Below are 16,088 nucleotides of genomic sequence, written 5' to 3'. Positions count from 1 at the left end.
CTAGGACAGCCAAAGGAGAAATGGAGCACTGGGGGAGGGGCTCCGTTAGGGACCCTTCACTCAGCCTTTGGTATTACTAAGGAGAAGCAAATAGTGCACTTTAAAGCAAGGCGGACCTTCCCCAGTCTGAAAGTCCAAAATGCTTCAGATTCTGACAGTTTTGAGCGCTAGCATGACACCACAAGTGGAAAATTCCGTACTGGGAACTTCGTTTTCATGTACAAAAGTATTAAAATTAGTGTATAAAGTTGCCTTGAGGCTATGTGTATAAGGTGTATATGAATCATAAATGAATTCATGTTTAGACTCGGATAGACTCCTCATGTAAATAACCCAGAACTAAAAAAAAAATCTGAGATCTGGAAAACTGTGGTCCCGAGCATTCCAGATAAAGGATTCTGGGCCAAAGAAAACTACGGGACCTGCAAGCTTGACGTCTTTGACTTAGCTTTTGAGGAACATAGCTTTAGAGAAAAGGCAAGAAGTTCCAGGGTCATTTTAGTAGGGTTTTCTTAGGGCCACCGAAGGCCACGGATGGAGTAGTTGGATCAGTGAAGTTTTCCCCAGCCTGCTAATCTTTCAGCTCCATGGGCTGAGAGTACAGATTCATTGGCAACAGCTGCAAGGAAGGCCACACCCACAGCTCTGTCCTCTGGAGCCAGCTTGCCTTTGGTTGTATGCATGAACATGGCTGATTCTGAGTAGCTTTAAGCCATTTTCCCTGGGAGCTTTTCTGTGTGCTTTTCAGTGTGGACACTCAGTAGCCTGACTTTTGTACAAATCAGTGACTTCTTTCTCCAATTTTTGTATTCGCTCACTTCCTTTTTAAAAATTGTTTTATTTATTTCTCCAGTCTATTTTTGTTGTTGTTGTTCAATAGATACCAAATTTACCCATCTATGGGTTTCCTTTTGGTCTAATATTGTTTTTGGAAAGTCTTGATTTATGCCAAATAGGAGTTCCGTGGAGGACCTAGTAGCTTTTGTTTTTTGTATTCTTTATTTTAAATAATTATTTGTGTTTGTATGTGTGCATGTGTTCTTGTTTCTGTGGGTGTGGATGTAGGTGTGGGGGAGTCTGGAGGGCCAGTGTTGGGTGTCTCTCTTCTATGGCTCCCCACTTTATTTTGAAGTGGTCTGTCAATGAAGCTGAGACTCATTCTTTAGGCTAACTTAGGTGGCCAAAGGCGTCATTTAGAACCTGGTGCTGAGGTTACAGGCGCATCCTCATCCAACTAATTATGCCGGTGCTGGAGATCTGAACTCAGGGCTCTGCGCACACACAGCATGCATGCATTATCTGCTAAGCTATTTCTGCAGCCCGTTCTCTGTGCTCTTCACAGCTACCTTCCTTCCATGTGCATCTGTTGTCTTCGCTGGAGATTGTTGGGCTCTTCCTTTTATGCAATTCTTACTTTGTATGTTTTCATGAGATGAGGCCGTAGGGTGTTCTTCTGTTCTCTTCTTGAAATCATGCTTCAGGGAGTTTGAGCTTTGTTTGGGGCTACACCATGAATGGGGTGAAGTTGGAGGCCAGGTAGTGGTGTTTTGAACCTCTTGATATAAGTTCAGCAGGAATTAGAGATTATTTTAGGAGTGAGTAGTCCAAAAAGCTTCTTTTAAAAAAAATATCTCATTAGGCGCCAAGGAGATAGCTCAGATATTAACATGCACGAGATCCTGTGTTTCATTCCCAGAATTCATGTAACAAAATCCAAGTCTAATAGTTTGCACCTGAAATGCCAGTGCTGGAAGGGCAGAGACTGGCAGATAGAGCCCTGGGCTCACTGGGCAACCATTTTCGTCTACTTAATGATTGACAGACCAGCAAGAGAGAAAAGAACGGGTCAGGTGGTACCAAATGACACATGAGGTTGTCTTCTGACCTGCACATGTACGTGTATGTACACCCCGCACACATGTACACACATGACACATGTGCAGCCTTAGATGTGTATAACCTTACACCTGTAGTCTCAGCACTGGGGAGGAGGGGCAGAAGAATCAGGAGTACAAGGCCAACACCTACTGTGGTTGAACCCAATCTGGACTACCTTTGTTATTGTCTAAACAAACAAACAAACAAAAACAAGTGAAAAGGCAGCCCTTTTCTGTCCTGTTGTTTAAGATCAAAATAGCCCAAATGCTTTTCCCACCCTTGTACGAGCTTAATCTAGAGTGCCATTTTCTGCTACTCCTGTGCTCTTCCGTGTCTTTCCTGTTTGTGTCTGATCTTCTCCCAGAGGATTCTCAGTCCTATTAGGTAACTTTTTACCTCAGTTAGTTGGGGAGGCCATAGGAACTGTGGTTGTTTCAGTCCGGTCTGTGGAGAGGACTGAAGGCACATGGAGTGGGGGTTAGCTGTGAGGTACTGCCGTGTGTGGGATCTGTGTTGCCCTCATAGCCCATTGAGGTAAAGGGGTGACAGTGGCCTCTGTCAGGTGGGGAGCAGTGCTTCTTAGCTTGGAGTCAGGACTTTGCTTGTATTCGAGAGAGAATCTGGGACATAAAACCAACATTATGGCAAGTGCTCCCTTCCCTCCTCCTCCTCTCCCATTTTCTCCGTTCTGCCTGAGAACCACTTCAAAGGCTCCGATGTGCTGGTGCCGCAAGCTGCACAGTTATTGTTAAAGAATTTGGAGATATAATTGAAAACAAACTGTTCGAGCAGAGCAGATCTAGGCAAGTTCTAGCTCTGAGGGAGAAGGGAATTCCAAGTTCTTCCTCTATTTGGAGCTGATGTCTCAGAACACTTGTTCTGTAGAGTCATCAGTGAACGTTACGTCTGGGAGTTGTATGTTGGGAAACGGCGTTCTTTTTAGATGGAGAAGAAATATAAACGCATACATAGAGTTACAGTGCAGTTGGAAAAGTGTAGTCAGAGTTAAAAAAAAAAAAAAACACAAACAAGCTAACATTTAAACCAGCAGAGTGATTGGCCATGCGATTGTGACTCTTCAAATGGAATGTCCATATTTGGATGCAGTACCACAGCTAACTTACTTACTGGGCCCCCTGTTCTTCGTTTTGGGGGCCGCTGACATTTCAGAAATATCACAGGCAGAATCATTAGCCACAGCAAGTGTGACTTCGGAGTTTGAGTTCCCTAAACATTTGTGCTCCTTACGTCAGTTCAGCTTCTGTTTGCCAGTAAAGGCCCTAGAGCATCCATGGTTCGGACTCTGTGAGAAAAACTCACTATCATCTGTGAGCTTCTTGTCACAGGCTGTGGTTGGGAGATAAAACAGCCTGTGATCTCTGATTAAGAGTGGCACCCCTGGAACGTGGCCTTGTTTGAGTGACTTTGGACAGTTTATTTTCTCTTTGCCTCCTTTTTTTTTTTTTTTTCTTAAATGAGAATGACTGAAGTTCCCACCTTATTGAGATCGTTTAAGGACAAATGCCTGACACGTGGTTGAAGCCACATGAGTTGTAACCGTTTATGTTTTTATAGCAGGATATATGTGTTAACTAATTTGAAATATTCTGTTGAAATATATCATGGATGTTTTATACATCAAGTCCAGTGTTGGTAGAGGACTGGTCAGGGCCTATCCGTAGCTGAGGTTGGAAGTCTAGTCTGCTTGCACATGATCGTAATAGAAAAAAACGCTGTAAGACAGTTCCTGGCCCTTGTAGTATTTTCAGGTCTGAGTTCCCTGAGGCCAGTCACTGGCCCCTTCTGCTCTCGAGTGGCCTGAATTACCCCGTTTTGGCACACAGTTGGTGCTTTATTAGTGGTGTCTAAAGTGTGATTTTGGAGTGTATGCTTCTGGACTGCTCTGTGCTTTGCCTCTTTGGTGAGGAGGTGGTAGCAGGCACATATGCCTTGCCATCTGTTGTTTATTGTTTCTGTTAGGTTGTGGTTTGTGTCCCTGTTGCGTGTTTCTTTGGTTTCTGGAGCAACTGCCAATATTATATGCTTGGGGATCAAAAAAAAGTAAACTATTTATAAACAGTAAAGTATCCTTGGGTTTGGAAAGTGTTTTTCTCAAATGCGTGTATATTTGGTGGCTTTATTATAATCTCACTGATGTATCATTAGACAGTGTGCAGATTGAGGCTCATCTAGAAGATGGGCAAGTCAGAGTCCAGCCTTGTGTAACCAGCACACAAACAGCCTTGGTGATAAGGCCCCGGTGTTAACGCTGACCCGAGCGGTGTATTTTTAACTCAAGAACATATAAACAGTTTAGCCTGCTGATGGAGTTTATACTTGCCCAAAATCCTTGGCATGCCCAGGGCCGGGTGGTGCTGGGGAATACATGTGGTCTTAGGAGAATGCTTCGAGCAGCAGTCACCCATGGCCCCCAACCCTTCATTTTAGAGAAAGGAATGCAGGGATGGAAAGAATGAAGGGACAGGCCGGTTGCTGATTTTGTATGGTGCATTTTACATTGAACTTTAAAAAGTCCCTTTTCTCCTTGTTGTGTAGGCGTGAGGTGAGGTAGAGAGCTGTTGACTCCGGGTTTTGTCGGTGCTTTCTCCCCTCCCTTCTCAAGCCACAAGGGGTCTTTGCAGAGTCACAAATTAGAATAGACTTCCTGCTGCAGGCTGTCCACTCCCTCTCGAGCTTCCTAGTGCATTCCTAGCTGGTTCCATCTGCCCGTGCTATCATGTGGTGTTTTTTCTAGCTTCTGGTTTGCCAGCTTGTCCTGTGCATGTCTGGAAGAAGGTTCTTCAGTTTTGGAGACTCCTGTCTGTCTTTCTTAGATGTCTGTTCCCCGGAAACTATCATTTGTATTCTCTTTGACTTGGATTCCCGTTCCGGAAGACCCTACAGTACTCATATAGGCTTTGCAGGGCGTTAATGTGGCACCTCAATTTGTCTGTAAGCTGCCCTAGAGTCGAGACTGCCTTTCTTTCTAATGCTTCTTTTTTTCCCTCCACAGACTCTAGGTAGCATCAAGCCTGATAGATACATAATATGTGCAGGCAGCACAGGTACAGAAGTACAAAGACTGACAGTCCTTCTTCCAGGCTCTCTGGCAGGGCTTGGATAGCTCAGGTTGGCCTCAAGTTTGCTAGTAGAGAAGAATGAACTTGAACTTCAGATTCTCCTCTTCTGCCTCCCAAGTGCTGCCTTCCAGGTGTGTGCTGCTGCGCCCACTCTATTCAAGGGCAGGGCTTGAACCCAGGGCTTCCTGCATGGTAGGCATTTGGTCCTGGCCAGTGGTCTTCTTTCTCTCTACCTTTCTAAGTCCTGTAGGAATGGACAGAACAGCTCTGGCTTCCCAGGGCTGTGTATCTGTTCCTTTCCCCATTGACCTACTTGTTTAGCAGCCCCCTTCATCTTCTACCAAGTGCTCATGTTGAATATTTAGAAGAACAGGAAGGTTTTAACACCTTACAACAGGAGTTTAGAAGATGACTGACAGGCACTGGAGGCACTGCCCGGGACCTGTCTTCCCTGTGGGGTCCCTGGGTTCTGCTTCCTTGCTGGAGTCTTCCCCATGGCTGTCCTTGGCAGGTGGGCCAGACTGTACAGCTTTCCTCTGAGTTGTGTTTGGCCAGGGCACCCATGGCATATTTCTGAACTGTTGACATGGTCTCTCATCTGCTCCTTTGCCGGAGCTGCCCGGTGGAGTCTGTTTTGGGGAGGGTTGCTTTTCACTTTGACTAAGGCTGTCTAGACACCCTTCCCCTTGTGGTTATTCTGCTCAGTTTATGCTGAGCCCTCGCCAGGCAGCTGGTTTTGGTTGCCTGAGCTCTTGGTTACTCTGCTAAGACCTCCTCTGACAGAAAGCATGAATAGGCCAAGGTCATTTTTCTTCCTCTTTGCTCTTGGCAGAAGGAAGGATTGCTCTCCTTGACTGGATCCAGTACATACAACATTCAGGGCAGGTTACTGTATCCTCAGGGGACAAAGCCAAAGTAGCAACACAGATTTCTAAGGGCCAGTACAACAGACTCTGGCCTCAAGGACTTATAAATCTGACCCCTTTCTGTGTGGCCCTGGGGTATGACACTTCAGCCCCTACTCCATCCTTAAATACATAGGACCTCTGAAGGCAGAGGAGTCATTGCAGATCTTCTCAGGGTGGGTCCTCGCTGGGCAGTTGAGAACAGCTGAGAAGACGGCTCTGCTGCGGCTCAGCCTTGCTCATTGGTTTTGATGATTAGGGAGACTTGCTTGGGCTTGGGATTCTTCTGCAGGGAGGCCTTTGTACCTGATAACCTGAGCTAGCTGGGGGGAGGTGTGCTTTCTGACGTTGGTTGGTTGAGCAAAGCTGCCTTAATCTAGTGAACATGTTATTAATTACTTTTAATTTATATGGTAATAAATGTTAGGAATAAAAAAGGGAAAGTGCAAAAGAAATGGTGATTCGCTTTATTATTCAGTAATAAATACCATCATTTTGTTGTATGAGTTTGCATCGGTGTTGCGATTAAATGCCTGCTTCAAACTGCAGGTGTTTGTTTTGAGGTGACAATATGATAATGTTGTGCAATCCTGAATGGCTTTGAATCCCACAGCCTCCTGCCTCAGCCTCCAAAGTGTTGGGATTATAACCCCAAGCCCCTTACAATACCTGGCTCAAATTATGGGTTTTTTTTGGTCTTTATTATTTTTTGAAATAAAAATACGATCACATAGTTTTCTTCTTTTCTTTCCCCGATCCCACCCTTTCTGTGCACAGTTCTCTCCCTTGCTCTTTCTAATTCATAGCCTCTGTTTCTTTAAGAGTTTGTGTGTGTGTTTCTAAATACATGAAGACAACCTGCTTAGTCCATATACTATAACTTGTATGTATATGGTTTCAGGGCTGCTTACTTGGGTAACCAACAATTTCAACTTATGTTTTAAAAACTCAGTATTATGAATATTTCCTCTATGGTTAAACTTTATATAAAACAGTATGGTTTAAGTTATAATTAATCCTTCCCTGATAACGAGCCTCTAATCCTTTTGTGCATAGTTATTTATATACTTCTTAGTTCTTAGACTGAGTTACCTCGTCTAGGTTGCTCTTGATAGGAAAATTCTTAAGGCTTTTACTACAACTTCCCCCAAGAAAGCAGCTGCCAACCAGTTTCCAAGCTCCTGCTTGCTTTCCTCACTCTCAGCAGCTCAGAGACTGCTTTTCGCTCTCTGTGCTGCACACCAGGACGCTGCCTCGCAGCCTCCCAGCCTCCCTTTCTTTGGATGGTGAGGCTGAACATGTTTCACTGGTTAGCCACAGGTTCTTCCTCTTTCAATCTTCTTCTTCTTTTCTTCTGTTTGATCCAGTATCGATCATGATGCCCTAACCGTGGGCTTGAGACTTGGCCACTGTCGGACTCTCTGGAGCTGGCGTTTCTGAGCCAGGGCAGATCTAATTCTGTAGAAAGCTGTGCTCCTGGTGGCCATGGCATAATTTTGGCCCTGAACCAGGACGTTCTTTCTTTTTCCTTTTTTTTCTTAGACTCATTTTGCTCTTGTGTTCCACAGAGGAGAATTGCAGTGGCTCTGTGGGTCCCCAGGCTGCTGTAACCCCCTGTGGACTCAGGCCAGCCTACTCAGCCTCTGTACCCCGTCTGTGGCCAGAGTGCCTGGTACCTACAGCTGGTAGGAATCAGGGCAGATTAGCGTGGCCGAGAACCCTTCAGGAACAGCTTCCAGCAAATGGAAATTATTTTAAAACAAATTGATGTGGTTTTTCTGTCAAACCTACTTGGAGCGTAAACAAGGTTGGACTGTAAGCTGCCCGCCGTCTATGGACAAGCCTGTGTTTAGAGTGTGGCTTTCAGCACAGTAAACATGGTCTCTAAAGTGAGTTGTCATTGTGTCTGATTTGAAAAGTAAAAGTTGTAGGCTGGAGCCAAGCCGGCAGACAGTTCTAAGGCGGTGCTGCGCAAGACATCACTCAGTCATTTGTCTTTCTGCCACAAAGATACCACTTCCTGTAAAGGGCTATGGAGCGAGGAGTCATTTGGTGTTAAACCGATTAAGGGGAAAGAAACACCAGGGCGATTTCTGTGGTGAGATAACTTCTTTTATGTTGTTCCTTTGCCATGTGGTAATATCAAAAACATCTTGTGAAATGCTTAATTCTTGGGTGTTTGTGAGTGTGTGCCCTGCACCCTCTCCCCAGTCTCTGTCTGTGTGTATGTCTTTGAATTCTGTGCCAGGCTCAAGGTGGTTCCCCAACCTAGGAACAATATCTTATTAAATTGGTTTCAGCCTCCCTAAAGGGTGAAACAATGCTTTTAATGTTCTGATCATGTATTAATGAACAGCCAGGCCAAGGGGCACTTGCCAAAAAGGTTAGGGCGAGAAGGCCACCAATATCAGAGGGACTTTGTACTCTGGGAGTGTGAATGGTCTTGGGTGAAAGGAGTTTATTGCACAAGGGGAGCAACTAGAATCTCTTTGATGTTGGCTAGCATCCTCCGGGGCTTCCCAGCTAACAGGTCTCTGCTGGCTGGGGTGCTGCTGCAGCGTGGTACTGGGGGGGGGGGTGTCCCTGAACTTGCCCTTGACTGGGAAGGACCAGTTAGGTACCTGTGCAGAAGGAAGCACTGGCCACTCAGAGGGTCTTCAGTGAAGTTCAGTAAGTGCACGCCCTACTGCAGAAGGAACAGCTGTACCTCCCGAGCTTTCCTCTGGAGGGACTGTTTGAGAACCAGCATGCTAGTATTCTAAAACCTCCAGCCCCAACCACAGAAAGAGGTTTGATCCTAATCTTAATATGACTAATTTATTTTCTCCCCAATGCACTGACATTTCCTCCTGCCTTCTGGCCTGTTCTAAATTTTTGAATGGCTGGCAATTGGGAGCCCTGCTTTCCATATCCTTATTAAATAATTACTCAAAAGAAGAAAGAAAAAAGCCTTTTCAAAATCTAGAGGCCATGGGCGGGAGGAGGAGCTCCCATTTAGGTTTTGTATGGTGAGGATTGGCTGAGCTCGGAGTGAGTATGTCCTTCCAGAAGCAGAAAGGGGACAGTGGCGGAACTATCACAGGTTCACCATCATAAATGTAGGTACTTTGGACTCTCCTGTACCTTCTAGCATGAGAGTTTGAAGTTGTTGTTGTTGTTGTTGTTATTATTATTATTATTATTGTTATATTGAAGTGAGGTAGCATTTTTAGTCTGGAATTTTGAGTCTCAAAGTGGTAGGACACTATTTTATCCCCTCCCTCCCTTTGTTTTCTCCTTCCCCTTTCCCTCCCCTCCTTTCTCTTCTGTATCCACTCACCCCCTTCCTTCCTTTCTTTTTAGAGACAGGGTTTTACTATTTAGCCCTGATTGTCCTGAAAATGACCAGAGCTGTGCCTGCCTCTGCCTCCTGAGTGCTGGAATTAAAGGCGTGTGCCACCACTCCTGGCAGGCAACTGTTTTCTTTTTGACTATTAGCTTTACGGAGATAGAGTTTGAACACCACATTCATCTTTTACGTGTTGAGAGTCTGAGTTTTTAGTATGTCCAGAGTCGTGCAGCTATCACCACTAATTCTGGGTTCTTTTTAATTGCTCCACCACAAAACCCCATGCTGGTTGGCGCTCCCATCCCCAGCCTTCCTTGGCTTCTAGTTTTCTGCATTGGTAAGCCTGTTTTGAGTGTTGGGTGTAACTGGAAACATACTGTACCTGGCCTGTCATGCTACCTGCCTTTGCTTAGCCTAATATTTTCAGAGTTCTTACATATTGTACATATCATTCCTTCTTTGCTCGTTTAAAAAAGATATTTATTTGTGTGCGCATATGTGTGCACTCTCGTGTATGGGTGCTCATAGAGGATGGAAGAGTGTCCGCTCCTCTGGAGCTGGCGTTGTAGACAGTTGTGAGCACTCTGATGTGGGTGCTGGGAACTAAGCTGGTTCCTTGTCAGCTCAGCAAGTGCCCTTAACTACTGAGCCATCGTTCCATCACCTTCACCCCACTTTACCTTTAAAACATCTGAATAATGTTCAGGTTTTTTGTTGTTTGTTTTTGTTTTTGTTTTTTTTTTTGGATATAACAAATATTGTCTATTCATTTACTAGCCAGACATTGGAGGTTTTCTTACCTTCTGGCTGGCAAGAATAGCACAGTTATGAACTTCCCCCAACCAGGCCAGGTCTGGCTTTGTAGCACTGCCTCTGCTTCCTGTATGCTGGGATGACAGGTATGTACCGTACCATAAGATTTGACATGACAGTTTATGTGTATGTTTTGTGTGAGGGTATGTGTTTCTATGTGCCTTGGACATGTTCCCCAGCATATGTGGAATTGCTGGGGCATATGAAAAGTACATGGTTTGGGGTGGGAGGATTCCTAGGCTGTTTATAAAGAATCTGTACCATTTTTAAAAAAGAAAAGTAGTATGATTTCAGGTAAGGAAAGTTTGGGCTGTTTCTCAGGTAGGGATGTTCCTCTCAGGCTTGTCTTCGGGCTTAGATCTCTTGGAGTCTTCTGGTAGAAATACAAGTAGAAATCACAAATGCCCATTAACTCATAAAGGTAATATCCCACAGCCCATGGTGAGTGAGAAACACTAAATCCAAAATGTATTTGCTTCTTGTAACTTGTAGCTTAGCAACACAGTGCTTGGTTGTTTGTGTTGGTTGCTGGGAGCTGTGGCTTGCCTGCAGAGAGAGTAAGGATCAGACCACACATCACTACTAGCCTGGGAAAAGATGACATTCAAAATTCCAAGTACAGCTCCTACTGTGTGTCTCTGGCTGTTGAACCTCCACAAAGTCCAAGAAGAGTGACTGTCTGTACTTAGTGGCTTGCCCCTGTGGCAGCACATGGCAGTGGTTACTGTGGGGACCCTCGGTATCTGAGTCCAGAGGGGTTCACAGTGCTGGTCTCTGCCAGGACAGACTAGGGGAGCTTGCTTTTCTGTAGCCTGCTGAAATTTGCTATGCGTCTGCACCCGTCTCTGGGTCTGATCATTTCTTCTGCTTTGGGGCAAGCCTGCTTTGCCAACCGACTGGCTATAAATTTAGGTCGAAATGCAGAAAGCAGGCTGTCCAAAGGTAGGCTGGATAATTGCTCTGGACAGGTTTACAATAGGGAGGTGTGAAGTGCTTGGTGGAGGCAGGAAGCTGGGGGAGGGGGATTGAACTTGAGCAGTTCAGGGAGACGGTCTGACACCACTAATTGAAAACTATGGCTCTGGTGGCTTCTAATTGGAAGGGAAACCAGGGCATACAGTGGGGTTTTGTTGTTTTGTTTTGAAGCAGGAAAGCAGAGAAAAAAACCACTCACTGAGTTACTGAGGAGGTCGGTTTGGGATCTTTTCAAATGGTATTGTGGGCTGGAACCTGTATTTTAAAAGCTTTAGGAAATTGCTTTGGATTTTTAAGTGTGAGCTTTCCTCTAAAGTGTGCTTGCCTGAACTCAGCTGACGCCCGATCAGTTGTTTAACTTATTCTCATGGCTCTTGGCTTTTTTTTGTTGTTGTTGTTGTGCTCTTTTACTTGAAACACTGCCTCTGATACTAGTTGTTTATTATACCTCAGATTAAGAGCTAGATTCATTTTCATTTATTCCAGACTCCCAGCAACAACTTGCAGAAAGTCTGTTCAAAACTGAGGTATAAAGGATATATGGGGAGTGGAGGTGAGTCTTCCTTGAAGTGCAGTGGTTCTCAACCTGTGGGTCGAGACCTATTTGGGGGTCAGATGAACCTCTCATTGGGGTCACCTAAGACCATCTGAAAACACAGATATTTACATTACAGTTCATAACTAGCAAAATTACTGTTATGGGGTAGCAATGGAAATAATTTTATGGTTGGGGGTCACCACAACACAAGGAGCTGTATTGAAGGGTTGCAGTATTAGAAAGGTTGGGAACACTGTTGAAGTGTGTGGTGGTTAACGGTTAATCTCTTTTAACAAGGCTCAGGTGGACCTTTATGTTGCCTTGCAACTGTGATGGATTCATAAACCCACACAGTGCAGCCAACTCATATCCTCAGTTTAATTTCCTTTGGTTGAAATAACAGCCAGCAGCTGTTTGGCAGTCTCTTATTCTTCAGCATGCTGAAGACACTCACACGGTGGCTGGAGAGAGGCATCGTTTGCACACAGCTTTAGGATTCATGTCCTGGCTGTAACATTTCTTTGGGAAATGAGGGAAAGTGATTTTAAGTGAGACCAAGGAAAGAGTCAGAGTGGTTAGGGTGGGAGGGGAGAAGGGGCGGGGCGAGGAGGTGCAGAGTCACTTAGTCGCGGGATAAGAAAGGTCCTCTGAGTCCGAGCAGCTTGTCTCTTGAATGGTGGTTATTCTAGCTCTCCCTCTGCTCCACTGTGCCCTGCTATCTTTGGGGAGTGTCAGTTGGAAGGATCAGGATTAAAAACGGGAAAGCACAGTCACAGTACTGCCTCAGCAGCAAAGCACTGTCCTGGTGGGGAGTGTCTACAGTTCTGTAACTTACTGTCCACCTGTTCTGAGAGGCAAGGGCAGCGAGGGCCTTACACATTGTGGAGCCCAGAGGCCCAAGAACCTGGGTAGTGGTATGTCTGGCTTCACAAACAGCACTTTGAAGTGCTACCTGCTCCTAATGGCAACAGAACCATCAGTTAAGCAGGCAGCTGCTAAGCACAGGAGTGTTTGCACAAGCAACCTTCACATTTTCTGATCCTTGATGAAAGCTTGTTGGTTGTGAATGATTAACTTCAATGTGCACGAGGAAACGCTATCCTCTTAAGTGTCAGGTATATTTTTATGTAAGAAAAAAATAAAACTAACCACACCCTCAGCTGTCACCATTTGGGGTTGAGAATCTGTGTGCTCATCCGGCGAATCCACTGGGCAGTGTATTTAAAGCAGAGTAGGAATGTTAGTGTGTGCTAGCTCTCCGCTGACTGTCACATTCTGTGAGAACGGGAAGAAGGGAATGGGTTCTGTGAGGCGCTGAGATGTGTAAACGTGACGATCTTATCAGGCTGCAGCGAGTATCTAGATTCACAGGGAGGTGCTGGGTGGGGTATTCCTCCACTTGGGAAACACGTTATACGCATAACATCAAAAGAGTTTGGATAAAAGGGTTGGCTTGAGAAGTCTGCCCCAGTGTCACGTCCTAGCACTTCAACAAGAGCGATTGAGGCAGGTGCTCTGTCTAATCTGTCCCTGGGGAGCTGAGGACTTTGATTCCAGTGCAGTGTGTCTCTTTGAGAGAATGGCAAAGAGCTGACTGACTGGGGAGCTACAGTGTAGCATCCCAGGGTACTCTGGATCACAAGAGACTTGGAGATAGCCATTGTGAGTCTGGTTCCCACCATGTGCAGCAGTGCCCAGAGGTCCCTACAGCCCCTTGAAGCTGACAATGATGGGGTAGTTATTTCTTCTATCATTTACTGGGGAAGAAAACTTGCGATAAGGTTTTCATGTGGAGTCAGAGTGGATGAGGTCATGGGGAAGGAGGAAGGGAGAAAAGAGTCTGGGAAAACCAAGGCTGACCTGAAGGGGCCATTTCATAGCTTCCCAATGCGTGAGAGTGGTGGAGGCTGAAGTGATGGATGTGGTGTGAGTGGTGTGGAGAGGGTGCTAGGCATGACTCTTGGGGCTTGGTTACTTTACTGCAAGCCCAAAGCTTTGCTCATTTCCAGGACAGAAAGCACGCATGCTGTAGGAGGGGAGAAAGCAGGTGTTTTGCCTTTCTTCTCTGCCTCTTTATTGTCTTCAGGTGCAGTGACATTTGATATTGGCAGTTCTGAAATACATCGAAGGCATTATTCTCAAGCTGCAGGGATTAGTCCTGACATAAACGGTGGGTCCTACCGCCAGCCTCTTGTATGGCGATGAAGAAAAGAAACTCAAGCTGTAAATGAATCTCTGTTTTGGGGCTTTGTAGTGGCAAATTATGTGAATGGCTGAATTGAAAAGGTGCCTGGTTTTATACCATCATGAATACCCAGGTCTTAGATAAATATTGACACCAGCAGTGTGACAGGCCTACCATTTGTCTCATGCTCGTAGGAATAAAAGATCTTTTCTCAGGTGCTCATGACCTTATAAACCACCCTGACGAGTTTGTGCAGGTGCTTTTCTGCACTGCTTCTCGGGGTTTGAGAGTCGGTGGTTTTCTCTTTGTGCAGACTTAAGCCTTGCCTGATCTCAACTCACTTTGGCTTATTGATCGTGGTTGAGTTGGCTGCAAGTGAGGGTAGCCACTCACACAGTTTTGCAGTTTGGCAGTCATTGGGATGACCTGGGTTGGGAATACCTTTAATGACATTGGTTGAATTTGAAGAGTGAGGGTGGCTGGATTATGATAAGAAAGGGAAAGCATGTATAGACCTGTGTGGTGTACAGCTATGGAGCATGTATAGACCTGTGTGGTGTACAGCATGTATAGACCTGTGTGGTGTGCAGATAGGGAGCTCAGCTGAGTAAACTCTGCCTGAATCCCAAACCATACTTCTCTTATGGAACAGAGCTAGCCTGACACTTCTGAAGATAATACCAGTTTTGCCAGTGTGAGCTATCCAGCAGGCTAGCTCTCCTACTCTCCAGTGCTAATGGGCCAGGGCAGTCATGTTAGGGTCATTTGATTTAGGGCAGGGTGGTGAGCAGATTCATCAGCAGCTCTGGTTTGATACCATCTTTGAAAAGGTGTGATTGGTGGAACTGGGACTGTTAACCCGTAGGAAGTTCTAGCTGTTCATAGGGCAGAGCGTCAGTGGCCCAACCTCATAAGTGTCTGCATCTGAAGAGACCCTGGGCTTTGATTTCTTGCTCAGATGGGAGGATACTCTGTGGACTGACTATTCTGCCTTTCCTAACATACACAAGCTGTAGAGTATCTAGATCTGTGGGTCTACTCTTCTTTCTATACACAGGTATCTAGGCACATGTGTTGTATTTCTTAGGATTTTACCTTTAAATAGAACTCAAAAGGGGGTCATTTATGTGTGATTTTGTTCAGACTTCTAATCACCTTTGCTGGTTCTATTCTATAGGCACAGTAGCATATCATTTGGTTAAAGTAAAAGGAATCAGGTAGAATTGACTGGTCATATCAACTCTCTGAGACCTGCCTTTTGGGAGCAAATGACCAAAAGTCGAGTGGAGAAGGAGTGGCATGCTACCATAAGCCTCGCTGATGCATGAGTAAAAACCAAACATTTGTTTTGTAGCCAGCTTTCCTTTATGTGTGGTATAGTTTTAGTGTATTAGAGGAGAGAGGTCTTAGACACGCGTCACCTGATTCTCTGCACTTGTAATGTCGTTGAAAAGGGAGGCCCATGTAGGGACAGCAGAAAGCAACCTGTGAATGGTGCGTGCTGAGTCCTGCTGTTCAGTCAGACACTGGCTTTGTATCTGTCGGGGATGTTGGCACCAGAAGCAGAGTGATTGCCACTGCCCCTGCTTCTCAAGCAGAGAAGGTAAAGCTGTGGACCGTCTTTCATGTCCATAGTGTCTTAGGATGCTTTCCTGTGGCAGAGAGAAAACTGGCTTCCATCTTCAGCTAGGCATCCTGTAGAAACACATGCAATCTTTACAAAGCTCCTTGGAAAAACAGACGGAATAAAAGCCCCTGTCTGTTAGCTAGTTAATAAGGTTGTTAGCTGCAGATACCTTACGCCTGCACCCGTGTATAATGCGGAGCACCGTGGTAAATTCTAGTAAACATGGGCTTCTATATTGTGTTACGGATTCTGATGCTTGTGCTTGCCGTAGACTCATAGTGACATCACATAGAGATGGTAGCAGGCAGCAGGCGTGACGTTAGTTAAAAATGCAAGGACACGTGTAAGCCAGGGGAGCTCACAGTCCACTGGCAAGGGTTTTCCTTATAAGAAGTTGCAGGATGGGAAAGTTGTTACATTCACTGTGTCCTGTGCTTATTAAAGCGGTTTATATGGCAGAGAGAGGGAGGAGGGACTGATAACACCAAGGTAAGCTGCAGTTTGTACAGATGTATTTGTTTAAAACACACCACTTCTGTTTCCTTCTTCCTCCCTTTTAGTGGAGGAAGTTAGGCAGCATATTATGTATTGTTCCTTTGTAAGCTAGGACATAGCTGCCGAAAATTATCCTTCTGACTGCTTACCTTAAACATTGAGGACAGTAGGCTCGGTGGTTAAAAGCACTGGCTTCTCTTTCGGAAGACCTAGGTTCAATTCTCAGCACGTACATGGTTATCCCCCAGTGGGACTCCCCCCATG

At 45.4% G+C, this 16,088-nt stretch overlaps 1 protein-coding gene across 6 annotated transcripts in view; it reads left to right on the top strand.

Annotated features, from left to right (window-relative positions):
* Lrig1 (leucine-rich repeats and immunoglobulin-like domains 1) overlaps window positions 1-16,088 on the top strand; it is a 95,770-nt gene that overhangs the window by 10,760 nt on the left and 68,922 nt on the right. The window contains exon 1 of one of the 6 annotated variants that reach the window (XM_030255195.1): window positions 7,446-7,961. The exons of 4 other annotated variants lie outside the window; for them this stretch is intronic. The gene's annotated coding sequence lies outside the window, so the exon portion shown is untranslated. Of the gene's footprint in view, window positions 1-7,445; window positions 7,962-8,889; window positions 8,962-16,088 lie in introns of those variants that run through there. One more of the 6 variants, XM_006505622.3, reaches the window with a different exon arrangement.

The sequence above is a fragment of the Mus musculus genome, chromosome 6, assembly GCF_000001635.26.
Source record: "Mus musculus strain C57BL/6J chromosome 6, GRCm38.p6 C57BL/6J".
Classification (NCBI taxonomy): Eukaryota; Metazoa; Chordata; class Mammalia; order Rodentia; family Muridae; genus Mus; species Mus musculus.
Note: the sequence above shows the minus strand (reverse complement) of the source record. Positions and strands in the feature narration are given on the sequence as shown.